Below are 27,598 nucleotides of genomic sequence, written 5' to 3'. Positions count from 1 at the left end.
GGGCTCTCTCCTTCTTCATCTCACCACCTTCATCCTCCAAAGTGTGGAACTGGTACTGAAATCAGCCAGATGGAACTTTCTAACACAGTTTGGAGTATTCAAAATCAGGAATTCTGTATTGCAGTGCTGGGCACAGGGAGGATCTGATTGAGTGTTGGGTGAACAGAGTTTTTATCTCACACTGATTACACATCCATGAGCTATCCCTGATGACTTGACTTCATTTCACACAATCACACCCCTTATCAAATTCCTTCTAGGGTTCTTTGGGTCTGTCTTCAGTGTCTGGTGCCCTTTTAGGTTGCTGTTCCTCAACCCCCCTTTCTGAGGAAGCCCAATATCTTTGTTTTCCATAACTTCTGCTTTGTCAGCCTTACAGAGCTGGGCTGGCTCCTGCTTGTGTTTTGCCTAAATTACATCCTTTATCTATTTCTCCAAGGCTGTGCTGTTCTCCTGTCCTTACCAGAATCAAACCCTGTTCTGTCCTTCTGTCCTCCTCAGAACCTGCCCCAGCTGCCTCCCACAGCAGAGCCTCCCACGAGAGCAAAGCCCTCCCTGGGCACCCTGCTATTCTCCAGGGCCATTGAATCCAGAATGGGCTGGGTGGGAAGGGACCTTAAAGCTCCTCCAGTTCCATGGGCACACCTTTTCCACTCCCCTCCTACCGATCTCTGCTGTTGAGGTGAGAGATGCCTGGTTTGTGCTCCTGTTCCCATTCCAGGTGGGATGCAATCCCTTTCCCAATGTTTTCTCTGTGTGAGGAGCCGAGAGCCAATCCATCACCTGGCAATGGCAGCAGGAGCTGACAGGGAGCTCTGAGGAGAACATAAAGCATCCAAACTGCAGCCTGCAACTGCTGCCTCTCCTCTGACCTCCTTTAACCCCAGCCCTGCTCAAGCCTTCCCGGGCTTTCACCAGAATGAAAAGTCTGGCTCGTAAAACAGCTGGGAAGGAAAACTGACAGGAAAATAATAAAACCATCACGAGGTGAGAGCAGACGTGTGGCAGAGACAGCCTTGTGGAGCTCACACAGGTTCTGTGGCTCTGGTGAGGAATTAAACCTCTCCATCTTCCCAATGGATGCTCCGAGTTCCTGTCCTGGTGCATCCTCAGGGAAAGACAGACGGCTCCTTTTCCCATTTTTTCCTCATGCTGCTGGAGGTGCTGCCCCAGGGGTAAATCCAGACTGTGCAGCACTGCAGGGAAAGGAATCACCCTCAGGGGGCTCAGTGTGGTCACACGGTGGGGACAGGGCTGGGGACAGCCCAGGGGAGCTTCACTTCCTGTGGTGTCCGGTTGAGGTACCAGTTGTTGCCTCAAGGCTCCAAACTGGATCCTAAACACACCCCAGGGGTGGCCAATCTGCTCTGGCTCTGCAAGTGCTCAGTGCCACGGTGTCCTGTGTCCTGTTTCCTGGGCTGCAGCTCTTCCTGCACAACTGGAGATGGTTGTGGGAGCAGGGATCCAGCACAGGGCCAGAAGAAGAGTGAGAATGGGATGGCAGCGCCTTTGGTGCCTTGTGAGAGCTGGGACTGCACAGCCTGGAGGAGAGGAGACCTTGTCCGTGTCCATGGCAGGATGGGCAGGAGTTGGATCCAGGCTCTTCCAGTGGTGCCCAGTGCCAGGAAAAGGGACAGTGCTCAAAAAATTGAAATTCAGGAGGCTTCCATGTCTTGGTTTGAGAAGATAGGTGTCTGCTAAGGAAGGCAGGATCCTCCCCTGAAATGGAAAATGCAAACCCCCTCCCTCTGAATTGTTATAATTTTGAAATTAAGGGGCTCTCAGGCAAAGATATGGGAGCAGGAATAACAGTTCTTTATTAGGAAAAATTAAAAATACAAATTCAATAGTAAAAAAAAAAAAAAAAAAAAGATTAAAAGCATCTCCCCATGGGATGATGGAATTTGATCAGCCATGCAGGGACACTCAGTGGCCATGGACAGCAGAGATCTCCTGGAGGGAGGATTGGCTGTGGGAGAGATAAAGAAAACTGCCCCATGAACAGCAGAGAACTGCCCCACCTCTGACTGATGGCAAATTGAATACCCCCAAACCATATCTTGCAACCCAGAACATTCACTCATACCTAAAAGGAAGAATTTTAGGGTTGGTCAAGCACTGATAGTCCAAGGATGCTGTGAACTCTCTGTCCTTGGAGATATCCAAACCCTGGTCTTGGACAGTCTGCTTAAGTCCTTGGTGGTCTCCAGAGGTTCCTCCAACATCAGCAATCGCATGGTTCTCTGAAAATGCGGAATGACCAGGTGGAAATACAGAAATTATGGTGTGTGTTGTGACATTTGGAAAAACACTGTTTACTTTAGCCCGACATTTATTTTTCTTTCCAGTAGATGTTACTGCTGCTCTCATAAATAATTCAGGTTTTATAAGCCAGAGTATATTATTTAAAATGGTACAAATTAATCACCTTTAGTGCATTCTGGGGCTACTGTGTTATTTTTAATGGATTTGTAAAACACTCCTTAGGTGTACGAGCAGGATTCTCTTCCATTTGCAGGCCAGCCTGGACAGGATCAATATTTCATGGATTTTTGCAGCTTATTCATATTTAGTTCTTCAAGGAAAGCTTTTTTTCCCCCAGTGATATGGGGACAACACAGGTCCCTGGTGTGAGAAGCAGTGAAATAAATATTTAAAGAAATATTTATAGTTTAAATTTCAGGTGTTTTCACATCCAGGTCTCAGGGCTGTTATCACACACAATCTGTGCTGAATTTTTTTGCGCAGAATGGTCCAAAATATCAACTTAAAGCCTCTCAAACACCTCCTTGTTATCCCAAAATGAAATGGAATGAAACTTCTTGGCTTTTTTCCATTTTACCAGTGCCTGTCTTTTAAATAGGAGCTGTGTTTGTGGCCAAATAATGTTACTTGTTCTTTTCTTTTTTTAGCCCCCTCTTTAATGTTCGCAATATCTCATAGAGAGAGCACAAGATAAGTCTGTTTTAATTAGCTCTGTCATGAAAAAAACCTCTTTTGGGAAATAAATAAATAAATGTGTGCATATTCTACTATTAAAAAGTGGGTCTGTACACCTCAGCTTTATTTCTGTGTAATAAAATCAAAAATTCCTGTGGAAAGTCCTTCTGGATGTGCAGGAGTGACCTTTAATAACATTAAATCATTTAATGAGCCTGTTAGGTGTACATTAGAGAGGAAAAAAGGCTTCTGGGGAGACACCTGGCTTTCTGTGAGTTTAAGGTAGGCAAATTGAAAGATTTCTGTTGTGCCGGAAGAGCTTCCATGAGTTAAGTAAGATTAGAATGGGTTGTTGGATTAGAATTGGTTATTCACAGAATCATGGGATGGTTCTGGTTGGAAAAACCGTCCAAATTCAGCAAGTCCAACCACGAACCCAGGTCCCCAGGTGCCACATCCCTGGGGTTTTTAACATTTCCAGGGATGGGAACTCCAGCACTGCCCTGGGCAGCCTGGTCCAGGGCTTTACAACCCTTTAATGAAGAAATATTCCCAAAATGCACCCTGAGCCTCCCCTGGCCCAGCCTGAGGCCGTTCCCTCTCCTGTCCCTGTTCCCTGGAGCACAGCCCGACCCCCCCGGCTGTCCCCTCCTGTCAGGAGCTGTGCAGAGCCACAAGGTCCCCCCTGAGCCTCCTTTTCTCCAGGCTGAGCCCCTTCCCAGCTCCCTCAGCCTCTCCTGGGGCTCCAGCCCCTCCCCAGCTCCGTTCCCTGCCCTGGACACGCTCCAGCCCCTCCAGGTCTCTCCTGTCAGGAGGGTCCCAGAGCTGCCCCAGCACTGGAGGTGCCCCAGCAGTGCCAGCTCAGGGGACGGGCACTGCCCTGCTCCTGCTGCCACCCCAGGGCTGGCACAGCCCAGCTGCCTTTCGCCTTTTTGACTGTTCCAAAGATAAAATTTGGATCCATCCATGGCATTCCCTGTTTTGGGCTGCTGGTTCACACAGGGCACATTCATTTTCTTCTCCTGTTAACTTGGAGGCAAATCTACCAAAGTAAATATTAGCACAGAAACTACCAATAATGATAAATAGACCAAAGCTCAAAATGTTTGATTTTTTTTTCATATTCTGCAATAATACCTCTGCAACCTTTCTTATCTTGAAAATAATCAAGCAGCTGATAATGATGTTGTAATGCAAATCAACAGATTTTGTTATTTTCACAGCATGAAGCATCAACAGTAAAGAAAATCACGTCCAGCCTTTATTAATAATTTTCCTCAGATGAAGGAGAACTAATAGGTTGTTGGGAATATCCATCCTGCTTTTATCCCACAAGGATTTGCCATTTTACCACTAAGTGAGGACTGAAAAAAAAAGGGTTTCTTTTGCTGTTGCAATCCCCCAAATCCATATTAATGATTGCTGGTACTGCGGGGATTTTTCTGCAGCAGATCTCTTCTCCTTTTCCCATATTCTCATTTTCCTCACACAAACTTTTGAAGGGTTCTTCTCTTCCAAGTTCCGTGATAATGATATGAAAATAATCATATCAAAATAATGATATACAAAAATATTTTGTAATTATAGTCCATAAAATTCTAATGGCATCATTTGAGCACTTGCACTTGTCCCATTTGCGTAGTGACTTATATCTGATGAACCACCCCAAGCAACTGAGGACCTACTTCCATATAAACTTCCAAGGCACATGGAAATTGCTGTTATATTTAGGGATTGATGGGAGAGCTTCCCAGTTGGGAGAAGGGAAAAATTCTTTCTTTTTAGAGTCATCTTTTGCCTTGCTGCAGTCCTTGGAATGGTCCCAATCCACATGGGACATGGAAATTGCACCATGACTGAGTTTTGGTCACCAGGGACCTGCCTTGGCCAGCCAAGACCCAACTAGCCCATATTTATTGATTAAAAATCCCTTTTTATCGAGAAAATATTTATTATTACAGTTATCTCAGCTGTATGTTATTGAAATGCATTCCAAGCTGAGCTTGATCCCAAAATTTTGGGAAATCAGGCAGTTTTCAAGGAAGACAACCCCAGTCCAGCTCTGAGCCCTCCCTGCCAGCCAGGCATGGAGGTTCCTGGCGTGCAGGCAGGTTCTATCAGAGAGATGAGGTCGTAGGATGTTCCAGAGCCCTGCCCTGCCCTTTATCCTCGCTAAACTCTTGGAATAAAATGTCATTTTCCAGGTGGGCTGTGGTGATTTAATGCCACTTGGGAACTGAGCCCAGCACAGCCCCTCTCTCACTGCCCTGCCCTGGGATGGGGTGAGAATTGAGAGGGTGAAAGTAGGAAAAATCCTGGATTAAGGTAAGGACAGTTTGATGGGACAGAAAAGGAAAAAAATAATGATGAAGATGATTGTAAAAAAAATCAGAAAATACAAAAGAATTTATGCTCAGCTGCTCAGTGCTCACTGATGGATTTTTCAGTGCACCAGGAACACCAACAACACAAAAAGAACAACTCCTTTCCCCAACTTTGTGATTAGTTCCTGTTAAAAGACAAGGCTCCTCCAGGCTGAATTCCACCCTCAGAGCCAGCTTTAATCAACGGTGGGGCTGCTTCCTCTGCAGGCTTTGCCTGATTGATGTGGCCTCCCTGGAACTCGTGGAGCAAATGAAATCAGGGTCATCTGCTGGAAGAAGCAATAAAAAATCACCTCGAGGAAGGAATCAAGGCCATCAGGGATCTGCCTTTAAAATAAGGGACACGGAGCCAGCATAACTCCGGCTGTCACTTGCTGGTTCCTGTGACAAGGACCGGCCTGTGTGGACAAGTCTCCTGCTCCTGTGGCCCTGCTGAGCAGACAGAGTTTGGAAGAGAATTTCAGGCCTAATTTCTTTCCAGTCACTGCTGGAGTGGCTCTTGGGTGACCTGAGCACTGCAGTGTGGGGGTAAAAGGGTGTCCCTCCATCAGAGCCACCTGCAAACTTCCTGGCACCCCAGCTCCTGGCACCTCAGGAGCACCAAACACCTGGAGGCAGCTGGAGTGACCTGCAGCCCCTGGAGATGTGAAAGCAGAGCCCTGACAGGTTTAATTGGGCAGAGAAAAGCAGGAGCAGAGATCCTCAGCAGCTCCCAGCTGGCACTCACCTGACTGTGTGGGAATAACACGGATAAATCGATGGAATTTGGAGTTCCAGCCTTGTCTGGGCACTTGGCATGAAATTTGTCTTACTGGGCATGCTGGTGTTTGGCCAAAGGTTGGACCTGATGACCTGGAGGCTTTTCCCAAGCTTAATGATCCTGTGATTCTATGGAGGCCCCAGGAGATGATCCTGAGCCAAAACTGGTGCCACCCATGTCAGAGCCATCCCCTCAAACATCCACTGGGAATCTCCCACTCAGTCCAGCAGCCAGCTCAGGATGCCCTGTCACACACAAGGAGAAGGAAGAAAGCTGCCTCCTCCTTCAGGATCAGCTGGCACAGGAATTACAATGATCATATCTGAGACATTCAAGATGGATTTTGCCCAATTCCTACTGAAAATATGATCCCAAGAGTTGCTTTACCCCAGATCCTGCTGGAGTGAACTCCTCTGGCCTGTGGTGCGTTGTGACTGAACAAACATTTTTGGGATAATAGAGGGGATGACCAATTCTCCATTTCACCTTCCCCAGAGGATTTGTTTCTGCACCCTGGAATGTGCGCTCAGCATCCTCTCCTTGAACAGCCCTGCCCTTCATCCCTGGCTCCCCAGCTTCCTCAGGAGCCAGGCTCCTTCCTCTGGATGCTCCTCCTGATGCCTTCTCTGGAGCCAAGAGCTCTGGATGTTTGGCCAGTGTGGGGACAGTGGTGATGCCTCACAGATGGCCCTGAAATCCTGGCAGGCACAGAAAGAAGCGCTGGAAGCTCCAGGTTCCCAGCGGGGCTGGGAATTGTGCTTTCCATGAAATAAATGCAGCAGCTTCTCTGAGAGCTCCAGCTCATTCTCCTAATAGCCCTTTTCCCTGCCTGCCTGGGATCTGTGTTTCCATCATGGCCCTGCTGATGCTGGGTTGTGTTCCAGGCAATAAACTGAGCTCCTCCCTGGCCACTCCTGAGCTGCTGCTGGGTTCTGTGCTCACAGAGATCAGGGGAGGAGAAGAAATAAATCCTGCTTTTTTCCCTGTCTAAAACTGCGCTGAACATGTTCCAGGGAAGGAAAGGTCCTGCAGGAGCAGGACTCTCCACATGTCCCTCCAGAAGGAGGGAAGGGGGAAAAAATGAGCTCTGCAGCCTTTTCTGATCCCATGTGGTACCAGATGGACACATTGACACATTCAGGATGGACATCATTCAGGATGGCCCCAGCTTTTCAGGCCCCTTCCCATGGAACAAGGCTCTCCAGACCTGGCAATATCTGTAGGATGGCAACTTTGGCTCCCCAACTTTCCCTCCGGTGAAAGGGATTTGTTTTACCCTCCCAAATTCCAGCACTGACTTTGCCCTTTAGTTCCTCCCCACTCAGGGTCACCTGGGCCAGGCTTTCCCTCTACCCAGACCTCCCCACACCTCAGAGAAAACACAGTGATCCCTCAGGAGCATCCCTGGGAGAGAAAAGGCTGAGCTGTGTCTGTAAAAGGTGTCTGGGTGACTTTCCCTGCCTGACCTGGCACTGGTGGCTATCCCAGCTGACCGGGATGAACGTCCCAGGGATGAACAGCTGTAGGGACAGACTGAGCAGTGTCTGTGTCTCCTTCCATTACTGTTTGGGATCGAACTTGCCCTGGGATCAATGGTGCTGCTCAGATACACGGGCAGCAACTCCCTGGGGGATTTATTCCTCCTAATTTTTAATGCCTCTGTCTAATCACATCTCTCTGGGCTCCCTTTGCAGTGTCTGAAAGGAAAGTGACACTTCCAGGTGCTGTTCACTGACCTATTTTAAGCCTTAGGCTAGGATTAATGGCAGCTTGGGCTCTGTTGCTTATCCTGCTGAGAGCTGCAGAGGGACACATGGAGCCAGATGAATCCCACTCCCAATAATTGTGGGATGCAGGGGACATTACCCACTGACAAATAACCAGACAGACGCTTGGGTTTGCACCATTTTTACAGAGTTATGACTTCATATTTTCAGCAGACAGCACAGGTTACACCTGCTTCCCATTGGAGTGGGTTGTTTACAGCCATAATGGATTAAATTTTAGCTCCAAATCTGTTGGAGAAGAGCTCCATCCTGGCAGCAGGCAGGAATTATTGCTGAGCCTTCAGCTGGGCTGCGGCCACGGCTGGAATTCAGGCCCCCTCTGAGCAGCTCTGTGTGACACTGCCCAAAGCTGCTGTGGGGAACAAACCCAAAGACAATTACTCCTGAATAATGTCTGCAGGTCAGGCTCCAGGTGTAATTACTGTGGTGGATGAGTAATGTGATGGTTGGCTCTCACAAATAAAAGGCAAATATCCTGTATATATGTTAAGACAAGTTTTATAGATTTATAGTTATGTTTTACCCCCCCCCTTGTGTTGCTATCAGGGGTGCTCTGGGTTTGGGACATTTGGGAGGGTCACTCGTTACTATGGCAACCCCTGAGCTCCAATCAGGATTTAAGGCAGAGATCTCCAGCACTGGGCAGGGAAGGAAGAGTCAATGGACAGAACTTTGGGAGGGACTAAAGGGTTAAAACCACACTCCATTGTGCGGCAGGGAAAATCCTCTGCTCCCAGTGCTGTAATATTTTCTCTATTCAGTCTTCTCCTGTGTTTTTTTATGAGGTTTAATAAACGTTTTACATTTTTGGGAGTGTAATTTCTCACAATTACCTTCACTGGGATGTGAGCAGAGCTCTCTTTTAGGGTGAGGAAGGTAATCAGTAGGGAAAGCAGTGCATGAACTTTATGTTTCATTGTGGGGAACCCTGATGCTGGCAGGGCTGTGTTTGCTGCTCAAGCCTGCTCTCACTTCCTCACAGATCACCCAGAGCCTCGTTCTGCATCCACAGGAGAAGCGAGATGGGCAGGAGAGCATCGATTTCCTGGGATTGTACTGAGCCCCTCTGCTCTGGCATCCTGTCCCCATCCTCTGTCCAGCCTGGGAGCTGATCCATGTGCTGCTCTCTGCACTGTCCCACAGGCTGGCTCCAGAAAAAACAGCCATTTTTACTTTGTTTTTTTTCCCTGTTCTTCCCTACTGAGAGAGCCCCCAGAGCCCATTAATCCCCTTTCTAGGACAGCTCTCTTCTCCTCCTCCTCCAAGGCCCAGCTCCTGTTTTCTGTGCTGTTCCTCTCTCCCTCACCTGTGACTGAGGCTCTGTCCCCTCCCATTTAAGGTCCCAGATAACGATGGGATTCTGCATTTATCCCTGCACGGCCAGGTTGGATGAGGATGTGCAGTGACTGGGAGCTGCTTCCTTTGTTTTCTGTGCATGTCTCCAAGCAGGATGCTCTGGGAGTGTCCAGAAGCTCCCTTGATGCTCACTTGAGAAATTCCTGACCCTCTGTCTCTGGTGTTCCCCTGCTCTGCCTCTGGACCTGTCACCTTCACACGTTTTCCCTGGTTTTCATCTTCCTTACAGTCACCTCCACTCTGAAATTTCCTGAATTTTCCAATTGCTCCTTCATGACCTTCTATTTACCTCACTGTGGTTTCCTCCACCTTTTTCACTTCTCCTGCATTCCTGTTCTGGATGGGAGGGCCCAGAACGGTCTCAGTATCCAGGCACAGGTTGGTCATGGATTTACCAGCAGAGGTTTATGGTGGATTTACCAGTATAACACAGAGATTCCTTGTGTCTGTCCTCACTCGTCCTGATAATTCCATAATTTTATTTGCTTGCTTTGTGTGCTGAGCTGTTGTATTTATGGAACTGATAAAATCTCACTGCCTCACTCTGGAATGACAATAATCCACTTGGAGCCCATCCCTGGAGATGCCTAATTAGGATTTCCCCCCTTACATTTGACTGTGGATTTTTTCAAATTCAACTTCACCTTCCTTTTCATCACATTGTTACTCCATAATTCCTTCACCTTGGTCCTCTGAGCACCAATGCCCCAGCTGCAAACCCCTCCCTGGGCACTCTGCTCCTCTCCAGGCTGCTAATTCCAGAATGGTTTGGCGTGGGAAGGGACCTTAAAGCCCACCCAGTGCCACCCCTGCCATGGCAGGGACACCTCCCACTGTCCCAGGCTGCTCCAGCCCCAGTGTCCAGCCTGGCCTTGGGCACTGCCAGGGATCCAGGGTTTTGCCCAATTCCTACTGAAAATATGATCCCAAGAGTTGCTTTACCCCAGATCCTGCTGGAGTGAACTCCTCTGGCCTGTGGTGCGTTGTGACTGAACAAACATTTTTGGGATAATAGAGGGGATGACCAATTCTCCATTTCACCTTCCCCAGAGGATTTGTTTCTGCACCCTGGAATGTGCGCTCAGCATCCTCTCCTTGAACAGCCCTGCCCTTCATCCCTGGCTCCCCAGCTTCCTCAGGAGCCAGGCTCCTTCCTCTGGATGCTCCTCCTGATGCCTTCTCTGGAGCCAAGAGCTCTGGATGTTTGGCCAGTGTGGGGACAGTGGTGATGCCTCACAGATGGCCCTGAAATCCTGGCAGGCACAGAAAGAAGCGCTGGAAGCTCCAGGTTCCCAGCGGGGCTGGGAATTGTGCTTTCCATGAAATAAATGCAGCAGCTTCTCTGAGAGCTCCAGCTCATTCTCCTAATAGCCCTTTTCCCTGCCTGCCTGGGATCTGTGTTTCCATCATGGCCCTGCTGATGCTGGGTTGTGTTCCAGGCAATAAACTGAGCTCCTCCCTGGCCACTCCTGAGCTGCTGCTGGGTTCTGTGCTCACAGAGATCAGGGGAGGAGAAGAAATAAATCCTGCTTTTTTCCCTGTCTAAAACTGCGCTGAACATGTTCCAGGGAAGGAAAGGTCCTGCAGGAGCAGGACTCTCCACATGTCCCTCCAGAAGGAGGGAAGGGGGAAAAAATGAGCTCTGCAGCCTTTTCTGATCCCATGTGGTACCAGATGGACACATTGACACATTCAGGATGGACATCATTCAGGATGGCCCCAGCTTTTCAGGCCCCTTCCCATGGAACAAGGCTCTCCAGACCTGGCAATATCTGTAGGATGGCAACTTTGGCTCCCCAACTTTCCCTCCGGTGAAAGGGATTTGTTTTACCCTCCCAAATTCCAGCACTGACTTTGCCCTTTAGTTCCTCCCCACTCAGGGTCACCTGGGCCAGGCTTTCCCTCTACCCAGACCTCCCCACACCTCAGAGAAAACACAGTGATCCCTCAGGAGCATCCCTGGGAGAGAAAAGGCTGAGCTGTGTCTGTAAAAGGTGTCTGGGTGACTTTCCCTGCCTGACCTGGCACTGGTGGCTATCCCAGCTGACCGGGATGAACGTCCCAGGGATGAACAGCTGTAGGGACAGACTGAGCAGTGTCTGTGTCTCCTTCCATTACTGTTTGGGATCGAACTTGCCCTGGGATCAATGGTGCTGCTCAGATACACGGGCAGCAACTCCCTGGGGGATTTATTCCTCCTAATTTTTAATGCCTCTGTCTAATCACATCTCTCTGGGCTCCCTTTGCAGTGTCTGAAAGGAAAGTGACACTTCCAGGTGCTGTTCACTGACCTATTTTAAGCCTTAGGCTAGGATTAATGGCAGCTTGGGCTCTGTTGCTTATCCTGCTGAGAGCTGCAGAGGGACACATGGAGCCAGATGAATCCCACTCCCAATAATTGTGGGATGCAGGGGACATTACCCACTGACAAATAACCAGACAGACGCTTGGGTTTGCACCATTTTTACAGAGTTATGACTTCATATTTTCAGCAGACAGCACAGGTTACACCTGCTTCCCATTGGAGTGGGTTGTTTACAGCCATAATGGATTAAATTTTAGCTCCAAATCTGTTGGAGAAGAGCTCCATCCTGGCAGCAGGCAGGAATTATTGCTGAGCCTTCAGCTGGGCTGCGGCCACGGCTGGAATTCAGGCCCCCTCTGAGCAGCTCTGTGTGACACTGCCCAAAGCTGCTGTGGGGAACAAACCCAAAGACAATTACTCCTGAATAATGTCTGCAGGTCAGGCTCCAGGTGTAATTACTGTGGTGGATGAGTAATGTGATGGTTGGCTCTCACAAATAAAAGGCAAATATCCTGTATATATGTTAAGACAAGTTTTATAGATTTATAGTTATGTTTTACCCCCCCCCTTGTGTTGCTATCAGGGGTGCTCTGGGTTTGGGACATTTGGGAGGGTCACTCGTTACTATGGCAACCCCTGAGCTCCAATCAGGATTTAAGGCAGAGATCTCCAGCACTGGGCAGGGAAGGAAGAGTCAATGGACAGAACTTTGGGAGGGACTAAAGGGTTAAAACCACACTCCATTGTGCGGCAGGGAAAATCCTCTGCTCCCAGTGCTGTAATATTTTCTCTATTCAGTCTTCTCCTGTGTTTTTTTATGAGGTTTAATAAACGTTTTACATTTTTGGGAGTGTAATTTCTCACAATTACCTTCACTGGGATGTGAGCAGAGCTCTCTTTTAGGGTGAGGAAGGTAATCAGTAGGGAAAGCAGTGCATGAACTTTATGTTTCATTGTGGGGAACCCTGATGCTGGCAGGGCTGTGTTTGCTGCTCAAGCCTGCTCTCACTTCCTCACAGATCACCCAGAGCCTCGTTCTGCATCCACAGGAGAAGCGAGATGGGCAGGAGAGCATCGATTTCCTGGGATTGTACTGAGCCCCTCTGCTCTGGCATCCTGTCCCCATCCTCTGTCCAGCCTGGGAGCTGATCCATGTGCTGCTCTCTGCACTGTCCCACAGGCTGGCTCCAGAAAAAACAGCCATTTTTACTTTGTTTTTTTTCCCTGTTCTTCCCTACTGAGAGAGCCCCCAGAGCCCATTAATCCCCTTTCTAGGACAGCTCTCTTCTCCTCCTCCTCCAAGGCCCAGCTCCTGTTTTCTGTGCTGTTCCTCTCTCCCTCACCTGTGACTGAGGCTCTGTCCCCTCCCATTTAAGGTCCCAGATAACGATGGGATTCTGCATTTATCCCTGCACGGCCAGGTTGGATGAGGATGTGCAGTGACTGGGAGCTGCTTCCTTTGTTTTCTGTGCATGTCTCCAAGCAGGATGCTCTGGGAGTGTCCAGAAGCTCCCTTGATGCTCACTTGAGAAATTCCTGACCCTCTGTCTCTGGTGTTCCCCTGCTCTGCCTCTGGACCTGTCACCTTCACACGTTTTCCCTGGTTTTCATCTTCCTTACAGTCACCTCCACTCTGAAATTTCCTGAATTTTCCAATTGCTCCTTCATGACCTTCTATTTACCTCACTGTGGTTTCCTCCACCTTTTTCACTTCTCCTGCATTCCTGTTCTGGATGGGAGGGCCCAGAACGGTCTCAGTATCCAGGCACAGGTTGGTCATGGATTTACCAGCAGAGGTTTATGGTGGATTTACCAGTATAACACAGAGATTCCTTGTGTCTGTCCTCACTCGTCCTGATAATTCCATAATTTTATTTGCTTGCTTTGTGTGCTGAGCTGTTGTATTTATGGAACTGATAAAATCTCACTGCCTCACTCTGGAATGACAATAATCCACTTGGAGCCCATCCCTGGAGATGCCTAATTAGGATTTCCCCCCTTACATTTGACTGTGGATTTTTTCAAATTCAACTTCACCTTCCTTTTCATCACATTGTTACTCCATAATTCCTTCACCTTGGTCCTCTGAGCACCAATGCCCCAGCTGCAAACCCCTCCCTGGGCACTCTGCTCCTCTCCAGGCTGCTAATTCCAGAATGGTTTGGCGTGGGAAGGGACCTTAAAGCCCACCCAGTGCCACCCCTGCCATGGCAGGGACACCTCCCACTGTCCCAGGCTGCTCCAGCCCCAGTGTCCAGCCTGGCCTTGGGCACTGCCAGGGATCCAGGGCAGCCACAGCTGCTCTGGGCACCCTGTGCCAGGGCCTGCCCACCCTGCCAGGGAACAATTCCTAATTCCCAATATCCCATCCATCCCTGCCCTCTGGCAGTGGGAAGCCATTCCCTGTGTCCTGTCCCTCCATCCCTTGTCCCAGGTCCCTCTCCAGCTCTTTGGAGTACCTTTAGGCCTTGGAAGGGGCTCTGAGCTCTCTCTGGGAGTCTTCTCTCCAGGTGAACACTTCCAGATCTCCCAGCCTTTACATCCCTTTGATCATCTGCATGGCCCTTAAGAAGCTGCCTTCAAAACTGAGAATCTTAGGAATGCACCAAAATAATGTTTCAGATTTAATGATGGGAGTTGTTTTTTCAGGCAGTCACCAATTAGAAGTTATTCTTTAATTTCAGCCTGGAACATGCAGATGGTGAGCACAATATCTCACAATGATTCTAATGCCATTGGTGCTTATTATTTCATTTGTGTCAAAATAATTGTGGTGCCACCCCTGCCATGGCAGGGACACCTCCCACTGTCCCAGGCTGCTCCAGCCCCAGTGTCCAGCCTGGCCTTGGGCACTGCCAGGGATCCAGGGCAGCCACAGCTGCTCTGGGCACCCTGTGCCAGGGCCTGCCCACCCTGCCAGGGAACAATTCCTAATTCCCAATATCCCATCCATCCCTGCCCTCTGGCAGTGGGAAGCCATTCCCTGTGTCCTGTCCCTCCATCCCTTGTCCCAGGTCCCTCTCCAGCTCTTTTTTAGCCCCTTTAGATACTGGAGGGGTTTCCCTGGAGCCTTCTCCAGGCTGAACAATCCCAAATAGCATTAAAAGCCACCTATTTTTTTCCATTAGATTAAAAATGACATACATTGGTTTTTAAAATATTTGTATTAATTATTTCAAGGCATTTGCTCCAAATCTCGTTCAGTTTGGCCTTGGACACTTCCAGGATGGGGAAGCCACAGCTTCTCTGGGTGTTTATGAGAAGATGAGCCCCTGGCAAAGCTCAAACCCTGGCACTGGGGCCCAGGCAGGTCCCTGCCACCCTCCCTGTGATGGAGGATGACAACTGTGATCCTCCTCATTTACCTCCAACCCCCTTCCTTCCTTCCAGCCCCAAACTCACCCCATGAGGAACTTCCCCTTTCTTCCTAAGGCAGCACAGTTCCCCCCAAAACCCCTTGTGAGGGCCCTCCCTATGTTCTCCTCAGACTTGGGGCAGACAGAACCACGCAGGGCTCCTCTGGGGTGTGGCTCTTGGGGCTCCTTTTTTGACATTTGGCTTCCCCTGAGGTGCTCTGACTGTTTCCCTGAATTCTCTGGACTTTCAGATATGTTAGATAAAGTAGAAAGCTGGAGAACATTCCCTGATCCTCTGCTGGTTTTAAAGCAGGCTTTCCCAGAGCAGCTGGTTTGTCCTTGAGCTCCCTGGGACCTCGTGTGGGAGCACTGCCTGATTTGGGGAGGTTTCCTGCCATTTTATCATTTTGTCCTCCAGCTTTCCTGCCTGGCTTCCTATTCAAACCACATCCTTGATAAATAGAGCCAGCCCAGGGGCTGATTTATTCTGAGACACCACCAGGGTCTCTTCAAGCCCTGCATGCCCTTTGCAGCTGATCAGCAGAGCACATCCTCCTGAAGTGTAAAAATGCCAGGCCTGCAGCAGGAGCACTTTCTGTTCTCTGCAACTTCACTGCAGTAAAATCAGAGGGTCAGGGCCTGAAAATTACACTGACTCAGGGTTCAGGGTTTAAACACGCTGCCCAGGGTGTGTGACAGCACAGCCTGGCTGGGAAGGAGCCCGTGAAACATTTATGGGGCTAGATCTTATAAACCAGCAGTACCAGGCACAAATATTTTATCCCAGGAAAAGCCTCATCTTCCATTTGCTTCCCTCTCCCTCTTTGTTAGACTCAGAGTTGCCAGGCTGATAAATCATCACTGTATTAATTTAATATTATGGGGAGAGTCATAAACACCTGACTCCCACTCTGGAGCCCATGGATCTCTCTGATGAATGGAGAGTTTCTGCTCCAAAACACTTCCTGTGAAATCTCATCCCTTGGGAATGCAGATGAGCACTAATGCAGCAGGCAGGCTGTGGTCAGTGGGTGTGTGACTGTCACAGCACAGGTGGCTTTGGAGCTGGGCTCATCCTTTCTTCTGAGAGGGGCTCTGTTAATTAATGAAGCAGTTAAATCCTCAAGGGGTGTAAAACTCTGTGGACGAGGCCCCTGGAGACATGGCTTAGTGGTGCCCTCAGTAGTGGGGTTGTAACCAACCAGGTTCTGTTTCCTCAGGAAGAAATCCATGCAGCAGTGGGGCAAATGTTGGAAAAATGGTAGCTTTAGGACAATAGTTTATGATCCCACATTTGGGGCTAATGCTGAGTTTTGTACCCTACAAAACGCCAGAGATTCATGTGGCTTTGTGCTAATCCCCCACATCTGTGACTAAAAGATCTTGTGCCAGCCAAGGCTTCCCTATTTCCCTATATCCATGATGAATATGGACTGGGAGATGTCTGAGTTTTGGCAACAGAGATCAAGTGCCAGAATAAAGAATGATAACAGAAGGTGCATCACGACCTGGTCACATATTTGAGACACTCTCAAGGAGTGAAGATCCATCAGAAGATCCAGGACCATCCAAGGGGATTTTGAGGAATGGGATGCTCCAAATGCCACCAAAGACCCTCAAAACACCTTTGCTCATATCCCAGTAAGTTCATAATGAGCACAGAAATGTAATGAATATGGAATAGAAATGTGAGGAATATGTACTAATTTCATGGACATAACCTAGTCTGTAGGCTGGAGAATTCCCACACATCCAGCACTGGTAATTACATAGTGTTGGCTTTCCAATCCAGCAAATCAGGTGGAGAGCTTTTGGTGACATAGTGGAGCCAAGCCTTGCTAGATGAGACACTGAACCTCCCTTCAGAAGCACTAAAAAATGCTCTGGAACATGTGCCTCTTTCCTTTTGTTCCCATTTCAAATTCCCCTTTAGCCCATAGGATCCCTGACTGTCTTATTGCACACCCATCAGCCCTGGCCCTGCCCTGAGGCAGTGGAGGCACTTTATCCCACCAGATATCACCCACGCTGCCCAAATATTCCAAATTCCCTCCTCCTGGAGGGAGGTGCTTGTTGCGGTGTCATGGCTTGCCTCAGTTACCCCAGTCTTTCCCCAAGTGTGTCAATACTCCCTCCTTTCCCCCTCCCTGACCTCTGGGATATTGTCCCATCAACCCACAAATTCCAGGGGAGCATCGAGTGATTGGCAGGTTCAAAGGATGCTCTCCACCCCCTGGGGGGCCATTGGCCCACCCAGGTGTCCCTCTCACCTGAGACCCCCTCCCTCCCTATGTGGTTGGTGGTCCTTGGTTCCCTCCCCGTCTCCCCTGGGTAAAAGGATGGGCACACCATGCGCTGGGGAGTCCTGGTGGAGCTGTTGCTACATTCAGGGGCCATGCGGCCCAGAATAAAAACTCTGGATTAAACTCTCCATCAGGACCGACGCCTTCTTCACCATCGCCTTAAAGCTTCTCCATCAGGGAAACATGGGGAGCGACCCTCTGAGAGAGGAGGTTCTATCCCGCCGCCACCGGAGCTCCAGCATGCCCGGGCTTGTCCCCACGTGCCCAGCTGCGACTCACAGCTAGCCAAAGTGTCTCTGGGGTAAAAACACCACAGCTGCAGCTATTTGGCTCAGCAGCAGGGCTGGACAAGTCAAGGCACGTCCCATTCAATAATATTGGTAAAAACCAATTGGTGCTCCTGCTGGAAGGGTGAGACCTCCTCAGGCTTTTCCTCTGGGAGCTGAGGGGCTCCTACATGGGGATGTTCCTGGGATGGGTTGACCAAGGGGGGTGGTGGAGCCAAAGGATTCTGTGCATCTTCCAACTTGAAATAAATGGGCAGGAGATCTTTCTCCTTTTTAATGCCTTTATTAAAGAGATTCAGCTCAGGTGGGGAGAAATCGACGGGTCGCGCCCACGCCGCCGCTGTCCCCAAGAGTGGCACGGAGGAGGAGGGTGATGCAGCTCTGTCTGCTGGTCTGCAGGCAGAGCTGGGGACTGCGTCCTCACGGGAGATTGGCAGATTCCTAATTTTTGGTCCAACACTTCGGGTCCCCTCCTTAGTGAACATCCTTTGTGGTCAGGGTGAGAAGCAAAAAGGATCCAAGCAGGTACTGGACTTCGCACCCGTCCTTAGACATCACCTAGGTCCCCTAATTCTATATTGGCTCGTTGTTTTTAGGGGTTTTCCTGGAAAACGGGAAAATTTTGGAGCAGTGCATTCCTCATCTGCATACGTGGTCTCAGGCCACTCCTATTTTCCTGGTGCTGCTGTGTCCAGGTGTAGCTCCTGGGCAAGCATCGGGAGGACAATGGCTAAATCACCAACCATTGATGGGCATTTAAAGAAGAACTCTCAACAATTAAGCTAATTTAACAGCAACTGGTCCAACCGGTTTTAGCTCTGTAACCTTAAACAAAAATAGATAACTTTTTATTCATAACAAACTGGTCCCTGATTTTGCTCCCACATCTCTCACTTTGTATTCCAGACTTGAACTCTTGGAGAGACCTGACTACTATTCCATTCAACCCGGAGAATTTTACAGATTAAAATTAATTAAGCTTAATTAATTAAGCCCCTTACAGATCCTTTGTAATTTTGTCATTTAAAGTCTGGGGATCAAAGTTGGAATTGCTTGTCCACACAGGAATCATGACAGAGAAATTCTACATGTGTGTCATCCATGGATAAAAAACAATCTGGAATTTTCTGGACAAGAGGACACTGAGCATGACCAAAATGCTCCATGCAGAAATGTAAGTTCCATGTAAGAACATGGAATTCAGCTCAGGGATCTGATGCAGTGGCTCCAGTTTTTAAAGACTTTGGAGTTTTCTGCTGGAATAAATAATCCCAAAATGCTTCAAATGAAGACTTTTCACAGTGTGCAAAGCAGTTCTTGGAGACATCACCACGACACCAAAACAAGTTGGACTTGGTGATCTTCCCAGTCTTTACCAGCCTGATTCTGGGATTTGGAGTTCTAAGAGAATTGATCTGGTTCAACATCAGACCCAAGACTGGTCCATCAGGACTTTGAACCTCCAGCTGTGGGGATTTTATGAAGAATTTTCTCTCTGCTTCTGTTGCCTGAAAGAGTCTGAGCAAAAGTCCTGAAAAATGAATTTGCTGAAAGGAAAACATCTTAAAAACAGGACTGGAAAAAGGAGGGAAGAGATTTTAAATGTAGGTATAGAAAGAGAAGGGAACATCTCAGATGAGAGCAGGGAACAATGAATGAAGGCAGTTGGGAATTTCTGGTGTTAAATCTTTTTTCTCTGAGAGGTAACATTTGAAATTAAGGATATAACATCATAATCTCTGCAATTAAGGATATAACATCATAATCCAACCAAAAGCCCCTTTGGAAATGTCAGGACAAGCTCCAAAAAACAGTTTTAGAGGAATCCAGAACTGCACTGGGAAGGATGGAGAGCAGGAAGCAGCTGAGGAGGGAGAGGTTTATATTCCCCTACTCCCCAGTCTTCTCCATCCTCCTGGCTCCCTCCTTTCTGTTGGAGGTGAGAGGAGATGCTGTCATTGCTGTACCTTCCTGCTGGAGTGGTGTGTTATGAGCAGAGAGGAAATCCCAGCTCTCTGTTCATTCCAGGGATCTGTAACAATTCTGCAGCAGCAGCTGGGTCCCATTGCGATGGGAGGACACAAGAGGAAGGACAGGGACAAGATGGAAGGAACCAAAGAAAGGGAAAGCCCCAAAGCCCCTGAGGGTGGGGACTCAGTTTTCCAGCTTGTCTTTCCACTTTTGTGTTTCCAGAGCACAATTCCCTGTCAGAGCAGGGGTGGATTTGGCTGTGGATCCTCCCTGGAAAAGAGAAACCTTCAGGAGTGGGAAACAGAGGGCCTTCTTCCCTTTTCATCATCTTCCCTGCCTCTGGATTCTCTGCAGGCACTCTGGAGACATCAGTGTCCCACAGCTGGCATCTCCACATCATGGAATCCCAGGGTGGGTGAGGCTGGAGGGCCCCCAGAGGGTCCCTGGTGTCACCTCCCTGCTCCAGCAGGGCCATCCCAGACTCGTGATGCCCCCAGGATCCCACTGGCTCCTTGTCCCCAGGACAGGTCAGGGACAGCTCGTTGTCCACTGGACACTGCTGACCCATGTGGGTATTCCTCAGCTCCATCTCTGTGTTTTATTCCCTATAATTAGTGCAGTATGGGGGCAGAGTCTTTCTTCAGTCTTTTCCTGAAACTGCACAAGTCCAAGGAAGGAGTGGAGACAGCAGCCTGGGGAAGGGCTGAAAAAATGCCAGATTCTTTTATTAATTCCCTGAATTAATGGGGAATGCAGGAGTTCACCTGATAAGCACCCAGGGAATCATCAGCAAGAGTGATGGTGGTAATCCCTCAAAGGACAACACAGAGGTACAAAAGCCACCTGAGGGATTGATAAGACACCTGGGAGAAAGATAGGACAAGAAATATCCAAATATATCCTCCAAAAATAATGGCAGCATTCCTGTGCGGAAAGGTAACCAATTAAAAAGAGCATAGTGACCCATGCTGGACAATTCCAGCCACTGGGAATGCAGAATTTGGAATATAAGGGATCCATTTAGGATCTCTAATGAGGAATCTTAGCTCAGTGTGTTTGGATTTGATCAGCTGGGAAGCTGAACCACTGCTGGTGCACTGCAGTTGGAATGGATCCCAGAGTGAGGAAAAGCACTTTTGAGGGATGTATTGGAATGAAACCAAACTGTCCCCTGGGCCTGGATGGTGGCAAGAGTTGAGGGACCTTTTCCCAGCACAGGGAAGCTCATCTGTAGCTCCCTGTCCAGTCTGGAGCTCCAGCAGCTCCAGGGAGATGCTGAGAAGTTCTGTGGGATCCACAAGAAAGTCTCCCAGGGCTTGGGGCAGAGCTCCTACCCCGAGACACTGAGGAAATGCAGGAAAATGCAGTTGCTGTCCAGGGAAGCTGCAGCTGCTCCTGGATCCCTAGAAGTGTCCACGGCCAGGTTGGACGGGGTTTGGAGCAGCCTGGGACAGTGGGAGATGTCCCTCCCCAAGGCAGATGAGCTTTAAGATCCTTTCCCACCCAAACCATTCCATGAAATCCCATGAACTGCCAACCTCCCACCTCCCCTGGTGCTGGCACAGTCAGAGCAGCAAGAGCAGCAGCTCCTGTGACTTGCTGGGAGCAGATCCAGGACAGGGCTGGGATGTCCCACCCAGAGATGGAGCTTAACACAATAATGACCAGGAGAAGTGATGGGAAAAAAACCCAAAATGTGTGGAAGAATGGCCCACATGAACAGGGGGAGACAGATCCAGAAAGGACCAAGTGCTGCCTTGGTGTTGCCAGTCCATGGTGTTCACACAGCCAGGGAAATTCCAGGAGGCGTTTGGGTTTCCCGAGGATTCGCTGAGCACCCTCTGCTCCAGATAACCAACCCTGCCTGGCCCTGGGGAGTTGAGCTCTCCCTCTTCCTGCTCACATTCCAAGGGGGGTGAGTAGGGGGACCCGTCCTGGTGGGATGGAGCTCCAAAGGCTGCGCTCCAGAAGAGCTCTAGCTCCTTCCAGGCCACAAGTTTGAGTGTTTGGGGGTCCAAGACCCCCAGGATGGCAGGAAAAGCACTGAGAACGTTTCCAGGGAATATATTTCCTTGCACTGCAGGATGCTGTTATGCAATTTGTGAGGCTGCCTGGCTGGTTGTGAGTAATTTATGTATTTATTATGTCCCCTGGCAGTGCTGTTTTACTAAAGCTGTCCTTTTTTTTTTTTTTTTTTTTTTTTTTTTTCCTGGTGCTCTTTCATCCCTCTGGGAATAGAGCTGATATATCCTTAAAGAAAACAGAGTTCTTTCATATTTCTGCAATGGGATTTTAAGTGGAGTAATGCAGATGAAGGGCAGCACACAAACACAGTCCTGCTTTGTATCTTAAATAAAAAATACCTTTCTCACAAAAGCAGGCAGTGGGGATTTTTCTCCCAGGCTTTCAACGGAAAGTGTGGGCTCTTAAAGGACTTCTCTCTGTGTCTCTAAGCAATTCTGAGCACATTCTCCCACACAGTTCTGCTGGGTAAAATACAGGCAGGCTTTTATCAAGTGTCTTTTGTGTATCCCAGGGCTTCTCCAGGTACTAAGCGGGGCTTAAGGAGATGCCAGAGTGTTTTGAGGGAAAGAAAGGGAGAGGGGAGGAGGGGTGCTCCCAGACACTGATCCGGGGAAATCACAGACTAAAGGAGCCCCATGTTGAGCTCCACCTTTCCCTGGGTGAAGATCTTCCTGCCCCTGGGTCACTCAGGGGCCTGGATCCACTCCTCCTCCCCATGCTGACAAAAGCTTCCAAGGCCAGTGATGCCAGCAGGAATCTCACAGGAAGTTTGCTATTGCTGCTCTTTACCATGCCTGTGGAATGAAGGGAGTGCGAAGATGTCTCAAATCCCTACAGAGCCAGAAGATGCACAAGCTGCCCTGACAAGCTGAGGGTGCAGCAGGGTCAGAGCCCACAGCTGTGTCCTGACCATGCTCCTTGGTGAAGAGCTCAGGCTGGAAACCTGGGAGTGGGATTGGCAAGGGAAGTGCAGGAAGAGAAGCAATTTTCCTGAGCCTATGTTGGATGTGGAGAGAGAGGAGCTGCTCCCTGTGGAGCAGAGCTCTGAGGGAAGTTGCCTTTGCAGGGAAGAAACCTCCATGGCCTCCCTGCAGGAATGGGTTCAGGGAGGATTCCCACTCTGCCACGATTCCGGTGATTCCAGGGCAGCTGCTGACCCTGTGTCCTGCTGTTTCTGGGCAGTCTCACTGTCCCTGGCCTTTGAGCCTCCACTGCCACTGTCCTGGGTTACAAGATTTAGCTGGGGGTGTGTATTCCATTGCCATCAGTCAGAGGTGGGGCAGTTCTCTGCTGTTCATGGGGCAGTTTTCTTTATCTCTCCCACAGCCAATCCTCCCTCCAGGAGATCTCTGCTGTCCATGGCCACTGAGTGTCCCTGCATGGCTGATCAAATTCCATCACCATATTGGGAGATGCTCTGCCCAGGGCAGGAGCCAAGTATTCCTACCTGGATACAATCTGAGCCTGGAACACCCCAGCAGCCTTTGCCCACTGCATTCCCAGAGGAGCAGCTTTCTCCTGCCCTGCATTCCCAGAGGAAGAGCAGGCCCATCTCCAGCAGCCCTGGAGCTTCAGAGGAAAACTCCAGCCTTGTGCAGGATCCCTGCTCCAGCAGAACCACAGCTGGCACTGCAGGAGGGCTGAGCCCCCATGGGATGGGACTGTGCCACCACCCTGACCCACAGGGGGTCACGGCCTCTTCTGACTCTGGCAGTGGTGTTTTGTATTACTGCATTTTTTGTTTTATTTTCTTCCTTGTTAAAGAACTGTTATTCCTACTCCCATATTTTTGCCTGAGAGCCCCTTAATTTCAAAATTATAATAATTCGGAGGGAGGGGGTTTGCATTTTCCATTTCAGGGGAGGCTTCTGCCTTCCTTAGCAGACACCTGTCTTTTCAAACCAAGACAGCCACTCACACTCGATGCTCTCAGGGCACAGATGTCAGGATTTGCCCCAAAATGTGAGTTCATGGCTCTGCTCCCTTTCTCCCACCAACCTCATCCCAGCTCATCTTTGTTTCAATAAAAGGAGTCCCAAAAGTGGAGTTAGCCCTCCTCATTTATCTCAGCCCTCCACTTTTTCCCACTTAATTTCATCTCTAAACCAACTGGAGCAGACCAGGAGCCTTCACCCTTCCAGAGTTACTGGAATACATCTGAAGTGGCAGAACAGGAGATGGGATTGAAAATTCCATCACGCAGATCTGCTGAGGGCCTGGCTCTGCATCTCCACTTCCCTGCTGCAAGCCCAGGGAAGCACTCGGAGGTGAGGTGTGGGGAGAGAGGAGCATTAGCTGCTGGCTGGGACCAAGGGAGGTTTTTATTATCGCTGCTTTAATTGAAGGGATGAGACCACTGTCAGGCTAAAAATGATTTATTACTCAGATAAACATCAGCTTCAAAGGCTGTGAGATTTAAAAGAGTAAGCAGTTGGCCAAAGCTCAAAAATGGTCCCAAGTTTCTTTGTTACAAGACAATATATAACATTCTAATCCAATGGAAAGTTGTCACAAAGTTTATTTTGTTTTTCTAACCTATCACCTTTACTTAATTTTGCTGCACTGTGGACACTTTTATCCAATGGGCTGCTATCTCACATACACACACACATGCTTCTATTATAACTTCTAAACTCTTAGTTTACTCTATACAATTACACCCCTACTCTATAAACCCTTCACCTTCTTATCAGTAGAGTTTCTCACTTACTTAAGGCATATTCTTACAACTATAGAAATGTACATTTATAATTTTTCCGCTTAATGTCTGTGTATTTTATTTTTATATCAATCCAAGCTTCTTCCAAGGCTGCAAATTAAACTCTTCAGTGTCTGTGGATGTTTCTATCTTTCCATTTCCTACAGGAGGTGACACAGAGGTTGTATGAGGATCTGGCTGAGCCACTGTGGCCACTGAGCTCACTCCAGCACTGCTCAGCTCATCCCGACCTCCCAGCAGGGTCATAATCCCATTGGGAGAGGATGGTGTTATCTAAGTACAGGTCCAGCAGAAAATGAAGATGGAAACCCAATCTTGGCTGGTCCAGGCTGCAGCCAGAGGCTCTGGCTGCAATCACAGCACCACAACCTCGTTTGCAGCCACATGGAACATCCTCAGCACAATCACACAGAACTGGCCTTTGGATCCAGCTGCTGCTCCCCATGATCCCATCTGGCAGAGCAGGGAGAGCTGGAAATGTGGCACTGCCCCAGCCCTGCCCAGCCCCTCCTGCCAGCAACCCCTGGAGCAAGAGGTGAGGCGCCAGCAAAGCCATCCTGTGGGAAATGGAGATGGAAACTTCCACAGACACTGAAGGGTTTGATCTAGAGCCTTAGAAGAAGCTTAGATTGATGTAAAAATAAAGTACACAGACATTAAAGCAGAAAAATCATAAACTTACATTTCTGTAGTTGTAAGTAGGAATATGCCTTAACTAAGTGAGAAACTGTATTGATAAGATGGTGAAGGGTTTATAGTGTAGGGGTGTAATTGTGTAGAATAAGGTAAGAGTTTAGAGGTTATAATAGAAGCATGTATGTGTACGTGAGATGGCAGCCCATTGGATAAAAGTATCTGCAGTGCAGCAGAAGTGAGTAAAGGTGATAGGTTAGAAAAGCAAAATAAACTTTGTGGCAACTGTTCATTGGGTTAAAAAGTTCTATATTGTCTTGTAACAAGGAACTTGTGACCATTTTGAGCTATGGCTGATTGCTTGCTCCTCTAAAATCTCACAGCCTGTGAGACTGATGTTTATCTGAGCAATAAATTGCTCTTCGCCCTACTGTGGTCCCATCCCTTCAATTAAATCAGTGATAATGATACCATCCTGGTGCCCAGGAGCCCAAAGCCCTGCACCAGAGCCCCTCACCTTCCTGCCCCCACTGTGACCCCCTGTCCACCCTCACCATGGCTACAGACGGGCAGTGCAGCTCCAGAGCTTGAAAAGGAACTCAGTTCCACTGTGCACCATCCTGGCCCTTCTCCTGCTCCTGTTCCTCAGGCAGGGCACCCACCAGATTCTCTCCCATGCCCTGGAACATGTCCATGAGGAGAGGGCGAAAGCAATGAGGAACTTGTCTTCCCAAACAAACTGTGGGTCTGCTGGTAGAAAAAGCTAGATACTGAGAGATGAAAGAAACAATGGGAAGGATTCCACTGATTGATAAATGGAATGAGGGATTTGCTTTTGCAATCAAGTTGTAGGTCTGCTGATAAATAAAATTGGATACTGAGAGATGAAAGAAACAATGGGAAGAACCATAAATTCCATAAAGAATTCCACTGAGTGACACAGGAAAAGACAAAGGGGGAGGCACACATTAGAAGGGGGTCTTAGGTTTTTGGGAAGTTGGTACCTCTGAAGTACCTCAGCCAATGGGGAAAGAGAGAGGGACATGTGGCTGGGAATTAGGATAAAAAGGAAGCTCTGCCCTCCAAAAATTGAGAGACCCCAGGGGAATGTCCCATGGCCTCTCCCTTTATCTGAGTAAAGTAACAGGACTCCTCTGTCTCCTTTTTGGACATAAACCTCAAGTGTTTGTGGGTTAGTTTTTCTTACAAGGGTGACTGGACTGACTGCAGCCCTTGGTCGTGATGTTCTGAAGCTGGCTTTTAGCTCTCTCTCGCATCCCAGACTTAGTTCAGGGTCTCAGAGTCTTAGTCAGCCCTGACAGCACCCACTGCACACCGGGGAGGGGAGGGGAGAGGAGAGGAGAGGAGAGGAGAGGAGAGGGTCTCTCCCTAGGGTGGTTTGTGCCCAGCAGCAGTTCTGACCTTGTGTGCTCAATGGGAATCCTGTGGGAAGCAGTGGGACCAATGCTCTCCTACCATTCCTTGCGCATGGGAAGGAAGGAATCTGGAGGCATCCATCAGGTCGGAATCCATCTGCTTAGTGTGCTCCAGGGTCAGGGAGAGTGGGTAGAAGGAGTCTGTTGCTCTTTGCTCTGCTTCCCTGGGCAGGATCCCAACTTTCAGCCCCAGCAGTTTTTCCATCTCAAGACTTTGCAGCCCATGATGGACCCTCACCAGGAAAGGGACCTCGCTGGTCAAACCCCTTCTGTTGGTGGCCCTGGTTTTGGAGTTCCTGAGCCAATGGTGGCCACATCAGACAAGAATCTCTCTCCTCCCTGTGGGGATCCTTGTCACGGGTGTGGGTGGCCCTGCCCGAGCAGGGGTGTTGGATGAGGTTGCTCCAGAGCTGTCCACCAACCTCAGCCAGGTGACCCTGGCTGAAGCTGGAACCTGATCCTTGAGGTCCCCTTCCAACTCAAACCATTCCATGATCCTGTGATCCTGCTCTCCAAGGCAGCAGCTCTGTGGTGGAGGCATTTTATTCCCAGAGCTGTTATCACTGACACCATGAAAATCTGAGGCTCAAATCCCAAGAAATGAGATGTTCAATCACAGCCAGGATAAAATCCCAGGATGAAAAGCAGAGCCCCAGAGGAACCCTGACACAATGTGGGAGGTGCAGCAGCAGGGAAACACCAAATTTTCCCTGCTGGAGAGCGAGCACACGTTCAGCAGCCTGCAAATGTCAACATTCTGGGCTCATATCTGCCCATAATTTATCACCCTGGTGAGCAGGACTAAATCAGAGCTGCAGCAACACTCAGCTCTGAACAGCCCCCTCAGTCAGGGAGCTCAGAGCTTTGTGGAGCACGCAATTAACCTTCCACTACCAAAGGAAATTACAACAGGAGGCAAGAACAAATCAGAACCTTCCCTCGAAGAACCAGGGCTGGATTCCACCCTTGTGCTGCTGCTCAGCCTCACTCCCTGGAGCATAAATAGGGAATAAGGGAAGGGAAAAGGAGAAGAGAGAAGAGCAAAGGAGCAAACACAGGGAGAAGAGGAGCAAGGTCATACAGGGAGGGAGGGGTGGCCTTGGGCTCTTATCAGGCATCATCCCCTCTTCCATTCCTGCAGCTTTTTGGAAGTGTCCTGGGAGCAGGTTTGAGATCAGATCTTATCAGTTAAAGGGATGCAGCATTTGCAGGGGTGCACAGGGAGTCTGATGAACACGTCCAGCAAAATCCTGATTTAATTTCCCCCATCTGGGTTTCCTTTCCCAAAGGCCAGAGCATTGAGTGTCCTCAAGAGCAGCATCTGCAGCTCTGCTGG

This window comes from Pyrgilauda ruficollis, unplaced genomic scaffold, assembly GCF_017590135.1.
Source record: "Pyrgilauda ruficollis isolate IOZ18807 unplaced genomic scaffold, ASM1759013v1 scaffold9, whole genome shotgun sequence".
NCBI lineage: Eukaryota > Metazoa > Chordata > Aves > Passeriformes > Passeridae > Pyrgilauda > Pyrgilauda ruficollis.
Note: the sequence above shows the minus strand (reverse complement) of the source record.